Source organism: Podarcis muralis, chromosome 2 (genome assembly GCF_964188315.1).
Source record: "Podarcis muralis chromosome 2, rPodMur119.hap1.1, whole genome shotgun sequence".
NCBI lineage: Eukaryota > Metazoa > Chordata > Lepidosauria > Squamata > Lacertidae > Podarcis > Podarcis muralis.
The window spans coordinates 55,897,289-55,914,209 of NC_135656.1; the positions used below are offsets into that span (position 1 = coordinate 55,897,289).

General features: G+C 44.1%; 1 long non-coding RNA gene across 1 annotated transcript; it reads right to left on the reverse strand.

The window, feature by feature from the left end:
* Positions 1 to 1,717: 1,717 nt before the first annotated feature.
* Positions 1,718 to 15,425, reverse strand: LOC114591255 (uncharacterized). Its single transcript, XR_003705225.2, has 2 exons — positions 13,262 to 15,425; positions 1,718 to 2,069 (listed from the first exon to the last, which is right to left on the reverse strand). It is a non-coding gene; the product is annotated as an uncharacterized LOC114591255 (long non-coding RNA).
* Positions 15,426 to 16,921: the final 1,496 nt, after the last annotated feature.

Sequence of the window (16,921 nt, forward strand, 5' to 3'; positions counted from 1 at the left end):
AGGTTTGCACCCATTTAGAGAAACATTGTCTGTCTCACTGAAATAGCAGCACCATGAATCTCATCACAGTGAATGTATTTTCATGGCTTTTTGAATCTGATTTCAAGGTACAGCTCAGAAGTAACAAAATGGGGTTTTATGCTGCATCTCAGACACTCTGGAATACTACTTGCCTTGTTGATTCAAACATGGCATAGTATGATAGGTAGGTTTCTGAGAGCCTTACCTACCTGCAGTTCTTACCTCAGTCTTCTCTGATAAATATCTTGAGTCAGGGTTATTATTATTATTATTATTATTATTATTATTAAAAAAAGAAAACCTTACAGTTGAGATATGTTGGCTTATAAAAGACCTATCAGCCAGAAACCCACTTTCATCATACTCTCTGGGCACACATAGTGTGGCATTGAGAATTCAATGCCACACTATGTTGCATGTTCAGTGTGCACAAGCATTTTGGCTTGTCAGATGGACTGATCCTCTTCCCCTTGTTCTTTTTCTGGGAGTTTTCATGACCCCCCCCCGAAAAGTCATGTAGATACCCCATAAAAAGGGATTTGACCCAAGCCCTCTTCAGGCAATTGCTGAGAAAAGTGAAGAGGGCAGCAAGGCAGCGTGTCAGAGTTTGTTGCTCAATGCCTAGGAAGGTCTGAAGACGGACTCTTACTTGTGTTTGAACATCCTTGGATTACTCTGCACAACTGCAAATCCTGAGAACAGACAGTTCCTTCTCTCATCTGAGAATCCCACTTCAAGTTCCGATCTTCTTGCTTTTTGTGGAATACTCGGGTGGAGTGGGAACATAGCACACACCCTACACTTGTTACACCAGCCCCGCTCATATTTGTTTGAACACCCAAAGAAGGCTGAAGAATGGCAAGACGGTCCATTTGCTGGCATGGTTTGAATCCATACTGCAAACAGACTTCAAAGGAGCTCCCTTTCAGCACCCATCAGCTTCTCGGCCTCTGAAAAGATCACCAGACATCCTAATAATGCCTACCTAGCAAAGTTATCCCACAGCAGGGCAGGGAAAAGGTAAGCCAGCTTCCCATCCCTACCTGAAGAGGAAAGCCTTTTTTCAGGTAGATCTTGTTAAGTTGTGGGTGAACATATCAGATGACACAGCGATTCTTCAAACAGCTCTTGTTTATTCACAGGCCAGAACAGAACTGAACGGAAGGGTTCAGCCAGCCTGCTTACATAGAGCTCCACTAGAATGCAACAGCAACCACTTTCTGTAACTATCCAATCACTGAACATCACTTTCAATCCCTTATTTGCATATGTGGACCTGAGTGAAAACTATCTACAGTATCCCCCTGCTGGCCCAGGGTGAGAACTTCAGTACATAACAGTTCTCTAAATGGTTATGAGCAAAGACAATCTTTGTTATGTCTACTGAAAAGATATGCAGGAAGGCTTTGTCAGTATTCCATAACAATTGTGTGCCTTTTTTATTTTTAGCCCTGATATTCTTTTAAAATAAAACAGCAAGAGGGATCATTTTGCATTATTTTAGCATAGAACCATTCTCCCACTTATCTTTCGTTATCATCTGTCAACTAAGGATGGCACCAGCAGTTTATTTGAATAGGAATGAAACAGTCTCAATCTTGTTCGTGCCCCAATGTGGCAGGCATCCAACAGCAGAAAAAGTTAAAACAATTTTTAAGAAAAGAAATCAAAAAGGGATGGACATTGAGCTCCGGGCTTTGTTATGTAGGAAACTTTTAATGATTAATGGAAAAATATAAACAATTAAGAAATGTTTACTCCGCCGATCCCCACTCCCCTGGCAGCTCAATTAGTACAATACATCAACATCTCAGTTTTGAAAGGCTTCCAATACACAATATAGCTCTGAAATACAAAGCACTTATACTACAAAGTTATAAGGCCTGTTTATATTCCAGGTGGGGAAATGGATTGCTGTCTTTCTGCAACTGTGCTTCAGGCCCACAGATCAGGCAGATCCATGCAGTAATTTAAAAGTGGAAGTCCTTGAAATCCGTCCAGTCACATTATGTCATCTTGGTCTTGGGCTGATATACAAATGTTTACTCCTGGGAAAGAGATTTGGAAAGGGATATTTCAGGGTTTATAGATTCAGCATTAGAAAAGCCCTGGAGAGAGAAGCTTCCACAATGGAACAGGTAATTTGCTGGCTTACAGAACTGACCAGGGAAAGCACAGAGTCGGGATAGAAAACATAAAATGTACTGTGCGTCTTCGCACGAGAGCAAAATGCAACCCATTCCCTCTTTTTAGAAAGCCTTTAATCTATTTATATTGCAGACCTGCCCAGTTCAAGAAATCGGAATCAGGGAATCTAAACCTTTAAAAAGCAGGGAAATATATGGTGAAGGGCAGAGGATCAGATTTCAGCTCTTGCTATAATTAAGTTTCGTCCAGAATTAAAACAGTTTACACAGCTGGAGTTTTAACTTGGGCCATTCTGTACCATGGTTACAGCCTTTACAGGGGAAGGGTGTTTTAGTACACATTTCTTCCATTTTGTTGTGTTTTGAAATGGTGACAATTGACTCCAGGTGAGCTGGGCTCAGCAGCGGTATAAACAGCCAGCTAAATTAAAACCACACTCCAATAGCCTCTACCAAAATTGGCCGGACGGTGTATTTTGGGATGGTGGACACACCCTTCCTGATGTTCCATGTCATCAGAAAGTAAAGAACTTTCCACAAAACTAATTATATTTTTTTGTGTGATACATACATATGTGGAAAATGTCTTGAAGTTCTTTGATCGTATTATGAGTTTGGGGGAGGTTAAGGAATTGGCTAAGCAGGTTCCTTTGTAGATGAAGACCAGATGGTCACTTTTAGTGCTCTGCTTCACTCAAAAGAGGGGAGGTTGGGTTTCAGTTTGTATAGGTGACAAAGAAGCAACAAGCAGGGCTGGAAAGTATTGCTGTGTAAATGAAGTGGAGGAGACAGTGAAGCTGAGGATGGAGAGATATGGTTAGCTCTGTGCTGCTTTGTGCTGGAATTTGGGGCTTGCTGGCAACAGAGTGAGGAAGCAAGATCTGGTGAGGTGTTAATGCTATGAGCCCCTCCATCCTAGGCACAGTTTGTATATAAGTGTAAATAAAGCCATATATCCTAAGGACATCACAGTCTCCGTTGACCTCATTCCAAGGACACGGGAACCCCTGGATTCTCTCACTGCTCAGAGATGGGCAGTGGATTCCAACAATATAATAAGACTTGCTTGTTAATATTTTACTACTTTGGGTAAGGAGCTTAAATCAGTTGTTGAACCTTACAATATTGAGGATGCTTCCAGATGGGTGTTTATTCTCATGCACACAGGTGTCCCCCCCCCCCCCGGCAGTGTCCGCATGATGTTACTGCAATCAAAATGCCGGCCTGCCTTCTCATTTAATCCAGATTTACAGCTGGTATGTGGAAACTGGGATTGGCCACCTCAAAGTGGCTGTGGCTCAGTTCAGCTGCATTGCCAAGCTAGGCTTCAGCACTATGGCAGCCTTCACCAACTTAGCACCTTACAGATATTTTGAACCACAACTCCCATGCTGGCTGATGGAAGTCGGAGTACAAAACATCTGGAAGGCACCTGGCAGGCAAAGGCTGCATTATGGGAGCAAATGTTGTGATCACACATTCTCTCAGCCCCCTCCTTTGGCATCCTTCTAGCTACTTCTGATTTAGTACAAAGCACAATTTTTCCATTCCCTCCATAGCAGCAGCCTAGGCTTGTAATTTTCCTCCAAAGTACGATTGCAAGCCATGCAAAGCTAGTTAGCCGTCCTGGTTTGTAGGACTGGCATAGCTTCAGACATAACAGCAGCAGAGGAAGTAACAAACTGAGTATACAAGGGGAAGAAGAAGAGAAATGAGGAGCACATGAGCAGAAGGCTATTTCTCACAGCACCTAGCTATCGGCTCTGAGCTGGCCGCATGTGTTTTAATGTATGTTCCATATGAAATCCAACACTTTCCCCATCATAATATACTGATGTGAGAGATATCCACATTTTTTGGGGGGGGGGAATCACCCTCAATCTATAGTCCAACTAAGATGGCTACACAACGCTTCTGTTACAAGACTAGCCCAATATATTTGCTTTTGGTTCAAAGTATTTGTCCATTAAAGGTGGCAAGTTGCATTACTCATGAGATACACACACTGGCTTTGCAGTAGCTTTCTACTGTCCTTGATTTCCCCCTTACCCACCATGCCACCCTCTTCAAAGTTGCTTCTATGGGTTGGCTCCTCCAGAACTGTATGGGACAAGGCACAAAGGGCTGCAGTAGACAAGGAAGTATCCATTTTTTATGAGAATCAGTGTTTTCTGCTGCTTCAAAGCTGCCATTAGATATAATCCATTTATTTTTGAAGTACAGGAATTGCTATGATTTCAAAGCACACTCAGTTGGGAGCTGCCCAGCATGATTTTCTGATAAGCGTCACTGTTTGATGCTGTATAATGTCCCTGTTTGTTTGATCACATTCACATTTTACATTTTTACCTGCACCCAAAAACCCTTAGGTGGACATCTAAACAATGTTATGTGCACAGCTGGCTCACAAGCTGTATTCACTGTCCTAAACATCCCAGCTGCAGGGCTACAAGTCTTTCTGACCTCGTGGCAGGTAATTGATTCTTAAATCTATTGCAGTAACATTAAGCTACACTGATGGCTGAACTCTAAAACTCCTTTCCAAGTATTAGCTAATGCAAAAATAGTGATTTATCAGTGTATGAAAATGTTTCTTTATCACAACCACGTTTCCCCAGGTCCCCAGCCCCGCCTTTCTAAGTAGTACCCTCATTTATAACTAGGAACAACTTGGGATGGGCCTAACGTTTTGCAACATTAGTGTTTCAAAACAAAATGTGCCTTTCACCTGCCCTGATACCCTTGGAAACATTTCATTTTAATGACTTGAAATATTGTAGTAGTCTCATAAAGACTTACTGCTGCAAATGCCTTGAGTATATAATTGGACGCAGGGGAGAGTCCTATTCACTTCACTGACCCTTTACTACGTAGCTTAATCCTATGCAGGTTTGCCTGGAAGTCCTGCTGAGCTTAGTATGGCCAAAGTAAGTGCATGTAAGATTGCAGTTTTAAGATTGCATCCTGGCTGATACATTATGTGACTGGTGTGTGTCCACATTGATTGCATAATGCCTCAACATCAGGACTTTTTTCAGCCAGAACTCACCAGAACTCAGTTCTGGCACCTCTCAGACAGGCGCCATTGCCATTCTAAGAAAATGAGAGAGGTCTCTATTGGTGAGTTTTGGCATCTTTTTCTAGAAAAATAGCACAACATATTTCTCACTGCATGCTCAGTGGAACTGACAGCACAGATCCAACTAACCTTTGCAAAAAATTGCAACATATATCAGGTGGAATTAAATGATGTGCTCTTCCAGTCATTCCATTTGTACAAGCATTTCAGTTTGTCCCCCCTTGCATGCTGTTCTGGAGGTTCTCCTGACCCCTCCCCTCCCGACCCAATTTTGGGGTGTGTTGGGAGGAGAGATGGGGGAAAGCCTTGTTGCACAAGTGGAGGTCCTTGCACAGGGCTTCCATTGTTGGGGCTGGTTAGGTGACTACAGCCCACAGGCTTTTAAAATATTTCCTGAATCCAACAGCAGATGCAGGTTTCAATTTTGCTTATTTACAGGGCCATCAGTGTCCATTGCACTTACAAGTACAAAGAGGTCAGGGCCCTGCTCTGAAAACTTTGCAAACTAAAATTTGGCATCTGGGAAACGAGAGAGGAAGGGAGCAGGGCTGTCTTAAGCATATCCGGCACCGTGGTGCAAAGCTCCCTCCGGTGCACCTCCACCCACCCCATTTCCCAGAGTTGTCAACCTTTTTTTAGGGAGGACCGGTGGGGCTGGAGAAGGCAGGCAGTGGCTGGAGGGTGACTCCTCTGGTGAGGAAGAGGAGGAGACTGGACTAAATCCAGTCCTGGCTAAGCTGGCTGCTTCATGCTGTGGTGGCCACGATAGACAGAGGCTCTGGGCGCGGCGCTGCTTTGGCGCAGCATGGCGGAGGTGGGCAAGGGCGGCGAGCTGATGCCAGGAGGTGCCGTGTCCAGCCTGTGCCTCTTCCCTGGCGCCCTCCAGAACTTGGCATCCTGGAGCCCCGCCACTAGCCTCTATGGGTAAGATGCCCCTGGAAGGGAGGAATGGCTGGCTTGGGGGTGAGGGCAGAGACTGTTGCTCTCCTGCTTCTGAACACCCTGCACCACTGCTGCTTACCACAAGAGGAGGCGTTGGAGAGAGCAGCCAGTGTGGGTGCAGCAGCAGAGCCAATCAAATCTGACGTTCCTGCTGCTGCACCTGCACTGTGATGACCTCCCTGCTGACTTCATAGTAAGAAGCAGTGAGCTGCAGTGTTCTGAAACCAGCTGAGAAATGCAGCACCACCCATGCTGCTCCACAGAGAGCAATACAAAATTGTTTTAGTGTACTTGGGAAGGGCAAGTACCTCTGGGGATAATGGTGGCGGAGGCTGCACAGCTACCTAGCCCACTGCAGATCTTTGCAGTGTCAGGTCATAAGAACATCACCCCCTCAAAATAAAAGGCTGGTGTTGGTCCCTGGCATTTGCCTCACCCTGCCAGATGTTGACACTGTCAGGCTGAGTTGCATCAGGGCATGGGAACTAGGGCGTTGTGCCAAAGGTTTTACAGAAAAGGTGGGTGTTCAGAAAACATGATTGCATAACACAGGAAACTGCACCAAGAAACATTTAACTGAAAAGGGGAGGGGTTATTGGGTTGTTGTTGCTTTTCATTTGATTACGTATTTTGTATTTTGTAGTTTTAGATTTAGATTTTATTCTGTGAACTGCCCTGAGACCTGCGGGTATAGGGCGGTATAGAAATTCAATAAATAAATAAACAAATAAAATTAAGAAGAAAACACATTACTCACCATTATGAATGCAAATGTTGTGGTCCTAAGGCTGTTGCATGGATGTAAGTGTGCTGGCGGTTGTGACCTTTGCTTGCTAGCTGGTAGCATTGCTAGACAACCTTATAAAAATTTCCTTTCATATTACAGCTAACTATAACTGAAGGAGGGATGCGGGTGGCGCTGTGGGTTAAACCACAGAGCCTAGGGCTTGCCGATCGGAAGGTCGGCAGTTCGAATCCCCGTGACGGGGTGAGCTCCCGTTGCTCAGTCCCAGCTCCTGCCAACCTAGCAGTTCGAAAGCACGTCAAAGTGCAAGTAGATCAATAGGTACTGCTCCGGCGGGAAGGTAAACGGCATTTCCGTGCGCTGCTCTGGTTCGCCAGAAGCAGCTTAGTCATGCTGGCCACATGACCCGGAAGCTGTATGTCGGCTCCCTCGGCCAATAAAGCGAGATGAGCACCACAACCCCAGAGTTGGCCACGACTGGACCTAATGGTCAGGGGTCCCTTTACCTTTACCTTTTATAAATGAAGGAACTAATCCCAAGGAGAAGGCTTTTGCTCTTACGTCCTGCTTATGGGCTTCTTACAGGTAACTGTGAGAGCAGAATGCTGAATGAGAAGGACCTCTGGGGTGATCCAGCAGGGTTCTCTAAATATCGTTCGCCTTCCTTTCCAGTTACAGAAAGGGGTAAGAAAAGGATATACTGTATACTACATTGTCTTTGTTAAAGAGAAGATGACCCTAGCTTCCTGCATAAGGGAAGCAACATTTTAAAACAATGTAAAATATTTGCAAATGGTCCTTTTAGAAAAATGACAGCCCAGGCCTTATACATCTTATGAAAATAAACACAAGAAGTGAGAATTATAAGGAGAGCAGAAAATGAAACACCCTTAAAAGAATGAAAGTGGTAGAGATGGGCAAGCAGACAATCAGCACACAGGAATGGCTTCTCTTGCTTTCTTAATTCTTTCCATCCCTTGTCAGTTTTGTTAAGGCATTGTTGGCAGAGGAAGAAACATGTCACGTGGAAGTCCACATAGCTGAAATTATTCTGAATCTGCTTGGAGCCAAGTTCATAGCATGTGGCATTACATGTGGAAAACTCTCCCTTTGGGCTAAAGGATGCCAGCTGTAATTAAGACCAATGGATGGTGCATCTTCTGATGACTTCTACAGTAACCTACCCAGAATAATTTAGAAAATATCTGCAAATAATACATAACCTCTTCAGGCACTTAGCCTGGTCATGAGATGGGCTGATGGGCTAAGTGTGTGTAGGGAGGGCTGGCTCCATCTCCTCCAACAAAATTTGAGAATTTAGCACAAAGGTCTGAAGAGGGCAGTTAACCACGTCCAGCTGGTTGCGGTTAGAAGGCTCTGTTTGATCTAGAAACAGCTGAACATGTCCAGAAGCCATATTCCGATTTTAGTGCTACACACCCAAAGATCGGTGTTTGTGTGAGGACATGTCCAGCATGCAGAAGGCATTGAGTAGCCCCCCTGCACACCTTTAGCACTCCCATGACCAGACTGAATGCCTGGATAGGGCTGTTAGAACACCTATGTTAACTCCTGACACCTGACAGGTGCTGCAGCTGTGAGTACAAACACCCTCTCATAGTACTGGCTACAAATTGACAAATCATTAGAGGACTAGGCCAGGCACAGGAAAACTCGGCCTTCCAGATGTTTTGGGACTACAACTCCCATCATCCCTGACCACTGGTCCTGTTAGCTAGGGATGATGGGAGCTGTCGTCCCAAAACATCTGGAGGGCCGAGTTTGCCTATGCCTGGACTAGGCTGTTGATGGCTACCAGCTATGAGGGCTGCGTTCTCCCTGGGAGGCAGTATGCCTCTGAAAACCAGTTGTTGGAAATTGTGACTGGGGAGAGCAGAGCACTGTGGCAATCAGGTACATCCCATGGACATCTGGTTGGCCATGTGAGAGCAGGATCCTAGACTAGGTGGGTCCTTGACTTGATCCAGCAGCCAAGCTCTTTTTTGTTCTTCTGGGTGACACCCTTTGGTGGACAGAACATAATCCATAGAACATCAATAAACTTTTATATAGCTGGTCTAGCATTTTGTTGATGAGAGGAACTCTGCTGATCCTACAGCTCACCAAGTTGGAGATGGAGATCCTTGACTGCCTTTTCCAAAGCAGAAGAGTCCCCAGATGGAAATCATTACAAGCCCAAGTCCTTTATTAAAGCTGAAAGCAAAAGGGCCCTGCTCAACACAAAGCTGCTTAGTTTTAAAAAGCCCCTTTCCTCTAGTGTATCTGCCTCTGCTATCTGCTCATATTTCTTTGTACATTTCCTCAGTGGAACCCAGATTACACAGTATGGAGACCAATAATAAAAGCCTCTCCATTTAATTCCCGAGCTTCAGGTTTAAATTTAGAGCATGTTATCATAGAAGATTGGTTTGGGATATATGATGTGCTCCAGTGACTGAACGAGGAGGGTGACTTCATGCTTTTTGAGAAAGATTTTTACAGATGTGGTCAAAGGAAAATATTCTTCAGAAAAGCCAGCAACATCTGCAGATAGCATGCTGATTATGTCACTGCTGCTGCTCTATAATCTGAGTAAGAGTCTGTCCTACACAAAGCAAATGCAAGAGCTGATGGGGCAGGCAAAAGATAGTACATGCATGTTTTCACTTTTCTGGTGCTTATTTTCAACTTATTCTGTGGTGTGCATCAGAAGAACAGAGGGCTGGAGGTCTGCTATCTCTTTGGGAGGGTCCCGTTTGATACAAAAGGACACATTTACAATGGATTGCTACACCTTTATTATGTATAAAGCTAAAGAAGATGCAGTGGAACTTTCCTCATGCTACAAAATTTTCTGGCTAGTGTAATTCTATAATTTGTTTATTCATTTGGATAAGTAACTGGAATTGTGTTTTTCTAATGGTTGCTGGCTTCATGGTAATCTAGTAATTTCATTTCCTGGGGAGGGCGAGGGAGGGATAGCTTTGTTTGTTTTACTGTTCTTTGATAATTTGTAACAGAAAAGAATCGTAATTTAAAAAACCCACAAACTGATTTTTTAAAAAACAAAACAAAAACAAAACCCCACAATTCCAAATCTCTCAAATAGTTGAGTAAACCTAAGTCTCTCTCTCTCTCTCTCTCTCTCTCTCTCTCTCTCTCTCTCTCTCTCTCTCCCTCTCTCTGTATTTCGCTGACTTCACATGAGTCCACTTGAACATTAAACCATGTATTTTACATTTCAGCCATTACTCGTTCACACTGGATGAACAGTTTTTAAAAAATCAAGGGTAGGAGGAGAATAGATGTAGCGTCCAGTAGTTGCAGTAACTGTTGTCTGTGGCATATAGATACCAGTTTATATCAAATATCAGATGGAAGAACAATATTAAGTATATATGCCGCAAATGGGTGGAACTGCTATGGACACCTCAGGATTTGCATTGTCACTATTCCTTGTGTTGTTACTGCTGTTTAGATGTTTTAAACTGTGTTAACTTCTTGTACTTTACCAGTAGTAAAGTATGGAAGTGAGAACTTGACCATAAAGAAGGCTGATCGCCAAAGAATTGATGCTTTTGAATTATGGTGCTGGAGGAGACTCTTGAGAGTCCCATGGACTGCAAGAAGATCAAACGTATCCATTCTTAAGGAAATCAGCCCTGAGTGGTCACTGGAAGGACAGATTGTGAAGTTGAGGCTCCAATACTTTGGCCACCTCATGAGAAGAGAAGACTCCCTGGAAAAGACCCTGATGTTGGGAAAGATGGAGGGCACAAGGAGAAGGGGACGACAGAGGACGAGATGGTTGGACAGTGTTCTCGAAGCTACCAGCATGAGTTTGACCAAACTGCGGGAGGCAGTGGAAGACAGGAGTGCCTGGCGTGCTCTGGTCCATGGGGTCACAAAGAGTCGGACACGACTAAACGACAACAAAACAACAAAACAACAACAACTTGTTTTATTTTTGTTGTGCTGTGCCTCAGGTTGTTATGTAGAAGGTAGTATATAGGTAAGTAAATATATAAAGGGTTGAATCCAACAAAGTCATGGTGCAACAGAACTTCCTCTCCATCTCCTCTCCCTGCACATGCCTCCTTTATACAAAACTTCTCCAGAGGGATGTGGGGAAGAAACGCAGAGCAGATTTGGGGGCATGGCAGGGAGAGCAGTTTCATTGCATAAGTTCTGTTCTGCTCCTGCAGTGACTTAGTTGGACATGCCCCATCATTTATTCCACAGCCATTCTCCCCAACCTCCAAATTCATTTTGACTCCTCTCTCTCTTTGTGAATTCAAGGGTAGAAGAGGAAAGGCTGCTGCCAAAACAGAAATCTATGAAAGCCCTTTAGCTGTGTACCTATAACATGCTCTGGTTGGATCCCTCCCCACATGTTTTCTCTCCCCCTGGAGCCTAGTGGTTTTCTGGTGAGAGATGAAACACAGGCTATTCTGTTCCTACTCACTGTTAGCAGTAATCAAAGTCCGGCCAAATGACTGGCAGGTGCGTGAGACTCTTTGGAGAAACTTGTCTAAAAATGTTAGGAAAGAGAAAGAGCTAACATTTCCAAGTTCCAGATGCTCTTCGCTATGCGTGACCTAGCATGATTTGTACTTGTTTATACTCTTTGGACCACCTATCTTGTTAATAGCTCCTCTGCACAATGTCCCGTCCTCCGCTCTTTGCAGACCGTGTTTGTGGTTTTCGGAATGCTTATTTCGGTTATGGCAACATGCGGAAGAAACAGAAGCTAGCAGGTCGCATCTGGCCTTCTTTTGTTCTTTATGGCCACGGAAAATGGAAACACATATTTTGAAGGCATGCACAAATAATGCTTATCTAATTCCAGCTAAAACAAATGCCCTCATCCAGCATCAGGCTATCGGCTCATGTAAGCAGGCCTTTATGGGGTTATCATCTGCTATGCATCAGATGCTGTAAATCTGTTGTGTGCTCAAATATGCATCACACGGTACATCTGAGTCCAAGTGCCATCTATCCACTATCCCAGTGGCGTCCGAACTTTTTTCAAAGAGGGCCAGATTTGATGAAATGGAGGGCCGCCGTGAGGGCCAACCAAAGTTGTTGACCTTTTTAAGGATTTTTGAGCTATTTTTAGGATTGAAGTTGTTGAGTTTTTTTAGGATTTTACCCCAGGAAATAAACTGCCACAGGGGCCAGATTAAACCAACCGGCAGGCCAGATTAAGCCCCCAAAACAGACTTTGGACATGCCTGCGCTATCCCATTTACATTACTACCATCTGGAATGCACAGCCCCATCTACAGTCTAATGCAGCTAGTCATGAAATTACCTTTCTAAGCATGATTCAAACTGAATCATGGTTACTAGCATTAAATACAGAAAATACAGAATCTGGTACCATATTTTACTAATATCATATTAGCTGTTACAATCCATTTGTACTGTGTAAGGGACAATACAGCTGAGAAAAGAACAGGGTGAAATGGAAACCCCCAGGGTGAATATTCTCCACACAGTCTCTGCAGGATCACTTCTTCTCAGAATATTTGTTACTGGTTTATGATAGCCAGTTTTTCTCTTTGATCACCCCCATCGCGCCCCTTCTGTTCACTTGCTCTATATGGTTGCTTTGAATTTCCAGTCCCAAATACTGCCACCCGCAAGGTCACAGCAAAGTTTAATTTCCCCAGGCCAAAATCCAGCATTTAACTGAAGGCAGAAGCCTCGCGCTCGATTGAATGGCATGCAGATGCATTTCATTTTTTAATGTTAAAAACTCATAAAGTTCATTTCCCATACAAAATCTGAATAAAAGTTTTGCATAAACGGCAAATGTTTTGCATGATATGCAGACCAGGCCACCCAGTTCTGAGGTCCTGGAATGTGGCAAAACTCTGCACTGTTTGCTCAAATCCATATCAGGCCTGGTCAGTTCAGTGAACTCAAACTCTTTCGCTGGAGCAATCTGGCTGTGAGGCCAAATGGAAACCCCCTTATCCCTCAGGCTTGAATTTTCTCCCAGGAGAAGCAGTGCGTAGTCTAACCTTTTAATACCCCCCTCCCTTTCTTGGCATCCTGTGCTGGCTGGCCTCGGATGTTGTCCCACATTCCTCTTAGTCAGAAACAATTAAAGAAAGAAGTAAACTGGCAGGAATAGAGACCGAGGCAGCACAGTGCAGTCAAACATGAAGCGGTGGAAGGGCCTCTGAGAAACCCAGCCAGTTTTATGTAAGGCAAGCCTTGTCGTCAAGGAGCTGCTGTGATCATTTACTCGGTGTGCGCAGAATGAGAGTGGGGTTAGGGTGGAAGAGAAAGCACAGAAGCGTATCTGGTATGCCTTACCTTGAGGCCCTGGGAAAAAGATACTGCAAACAATCCAGAGCGGAAAACGCAACTGTCGTGGCCCAGCAAGTAGCCATGAAGTGCCAAGTGTGACTGATCCCCTTTGAAAGCTTATTAGTTGCATCAGGGAATTGCTTTGAGGCAAACAATAACTTGTCCTTTCCCAGCAAAATCAGGGGGGAAAGCAAGTCGGAATGATTTCTGTGGGCTAAACTCACCAGTCTGTACCAGGCCTTGGAAGTCAGTCCTGGCATGGTAAAAAGTGGCAAAGAGCCAGTCTTGTGTCGCTGCTCCCAGCTGCCAGTTGCTATCTGTAGTTTATGAACTTGTTCCAGTGTCTGTAACAGGGGCTTATTATATTAGGGAGACAGCTCATTAAATCAAAGGGCATTTTCACATGAGTGGCTGATGTGCTTTTGGGGCAGCGCCTTCTGTAATGGAATTGGAAAAACCTATATTGGTGGGAGTGTACAACCATGCTATCTTCTGCCTTCGCTACCGTTGCACATGGCACAGATACCATGTGAAAAGCTCCAGTTCACACAGGCGAAAATGGCCCCCAATCTTCTTTAAAGTCCCTCAACATGCTTAGCAATTTACTTTTTCCATTTTAATATTTATTTAGCTGTGGACCTAATGATTTCTGTTTGGTTGCTATGCTACATGTGTGCATTATCTAGAAACAAACAAATAAATCTTCCCTTTAATAGAAAAAAGACATTTAAGTGAATCATTTATTAAAACTCATTAACATCTCTTTACTTGAGTGATAGCCCTGCTTAATTAGCACACAAATCCTTCTTGCATAGGGCATATGAGACGTCGTGTGGCAGGTACACCCACACTCGGAACATTATGTACAGCTCTTGCCTCATTGCATTTGCTAAATCGATTGGACACATCACACTTCTCCTATGCTGTTTCTCAGTTGGCAGATAAATTGGCCCAGATTAGAGCATAGAGGACTTGTCTGAACCACATTTGGGGTTCCTACACCTGTAATCATAGAGTTGGACATTCATGTAGTTCAATCACCTGCTGATGAATGAAATCCACTGTTTTAGCATCACTGATATGCCCTGCAGCCTCTCCTTGAAAACTCTGAGGATAATCTTCTTTTGACAATATTCACAAAGAGAGACAGGAGGGGATAGGCTCTACTATTTTTAATCTTGAGAGCTCAGATTTTGGTGAGATGTACTATTCTGAAATTTTCTCCACAATGGGCCAAAATTAGGCAAGGGCTACATAACAAATGCCATGTATGGCTGAACATTTATCGCCACATCGAATATGAAGCGACTTTTTGGACAACGACAAGCCGCCCTCTTGAATGGGAATGTATTGTGCAGGAAGATATCTGTACATGTGTTGCTGAGACCAAGGTAGCAATGCAGCACAAATGCTATCTGCCTCAAGCCCATTGGGAGGACTGTCTTGGTGGGAGGTTATTTTGATTTCAAGTATAAAAGCTGCCTTTGGTGGCAAATCCTCTTTACCCTGTGATTTCTGCTCCTCTGCAACATGCAAATATGTTGGAAGATAGTCAAAATATATTTTGTCACAGTGTAGACATTTGTATGAGAAGTGAACGAGATACGTAGTATAAAGAAGTTTGTGGAAGGGGCTGCAATGGTGATCATTATGTATGTTCACCTGGAAGCCTTATGTTGAACTCTGCTGTAGCTACCACGCTCCTGTAATCTGTGCAGTTTCAAAAGCTCAACCCATAACCCATTTTAGGAGTTTTTCCAGACCATCGGTTTATAGTACAATAAATCTACAACTATCATTCCAAAGATCCCGAAATCTTCCCTCAAGATAGCGGCTCTGCCACAATTACAGTGTTTCTTTCAGCCCAGAAGGAGCTCAGAAACTGACAATTTCTCCCAAACTAGAATGCCTTTTGCTGTCTGAAATAATGATTTGGTGAATTTTGTGGTTCCCCTAACACATCAGGTTTCTTTCCTCCTGCTATTGGTGGATGGGGGCATCTCAATATACTGCTGGTTACACACACAAGCTGTGTACACATTCCAAGGATATTGCAGCCTAAATCAGCTTCTTCCTGTCCACACTTACCTGGCTGTAAATTCCATGGGTCCACAAACAGGAAACACACTGCAACTTAAAGGGAACCCTGACCATTAGGTCCAGTCATGACCAACTCTGGGGTTGTGTGCTCATCTCGCTCTATAGGCCAAGGGAGCCGGCATTTGTCCGCAGACAGCTTCCGAGTTATGTGGCCAGCATGACTAAGCCGCTTCTGGCGAACCAGAGCAGCACACGGAAACACCGTTTACCTTCCTGCTGGAGCGGAACCTATTTATCTACTTGCACTTTGATGTGCTTTCGAACTGCTAGGTGGGCAGGAGCTGGGACCGAGCAACGGGAGCTCACCCCGTCACGGGGATTCGAACCGCCGACCTTCCAATCGGCAAGTCCTAGGCTCTGTGGTTTAACCCACAGCGCCACCCGCACCCCACACTGCAACTTACTTTTAAGTAAATATGCACGGGATTGTCCTACACATCTTGAGTATGTTAGGTTAGCTGCACTTTGGTTGGTCTCGTTGAATCTATGGTGACACTGTGATTCAGTATTAGTGTTCATTGGAGCTTCTGAACGCCTGTAGTCTGCATGTTCATAGGTAGAGTTTAGCCCAGACATGAAATGTAGCAATAAGAGAGAGTTGCATTTCAAATACCTACTTAAGCCTTGCCCTTGCCTGTTTTCCTGCTACCCTAACACAACAGGGGATTCCAACCTCATGGTTTTTATTTTGCTAAGTCTGCTGCATATATAAACCATTGTCTTCGTTTCATGATGCCAAGTCTAGTTGTTCCTGTTTCTTCCACTCATAGACATGCTGCAGCAGCAAGTTTGTACAGTGCTACCTTGGTTCTCAAAGGCGTTGGTTCTCAAACTCTGAAAACTAGCGGGAAGGTAAACGGCGTTTCCGTGTGCGGCTCTGGCTCGCCAGATGCAGCTTTGTCACACTGGCCACGTGACCCGGAAAGTGTCTCCGGACAGCGCTGGCCCCCGGCCTCTTAAGTGAGATGGGCGCACAAGCCTAGAGTCTGTCAAGACTGGCGCGTACAGGCAGGGGCACCTTTACCTTTTTACCTTGGTTCTCAAAGGCGTTGGTTCTCAAACTCTGAAAACCCGGAATCAGGTGTTCCAGTTTTTGAACGATTTTTGGAAGCCGAACGTCCGATGTGGTTGTTGGCTATTGTTTCTGGACCGCCTGCACCCATCAGAAGCTGCAGCTTGGCTTTCAAACATTTCGGAAGTCAAACGGACTTCCAGAATGGATTACATTTGCCGTTTTTGTTTTTGAGGCTTTTTCAGTTAATATGTTTTTGTGACTGTGTGGAACCCAGTTCAGCTATTGATTGATTGATTGTGTGACTGCGGAAATGGATACCCCCCCAATCCAAACAATGACGATCATCAGTGCAGGGAAGAAGAAAAAAAATAATTTTCATTTTTATCATCTACAATACTGTCTTATTTATTTTATAGTACAGCACATGGATTATTGCTTTCATTTTATGGATCAATGGTCTCGTTAGATAGTAAAATGCATGTTAAATTGATGTTTTAGGCATCGTTTTTAAAAGTCTGGAATGGATTAATTCGTTTTGCATTACTTTCTGT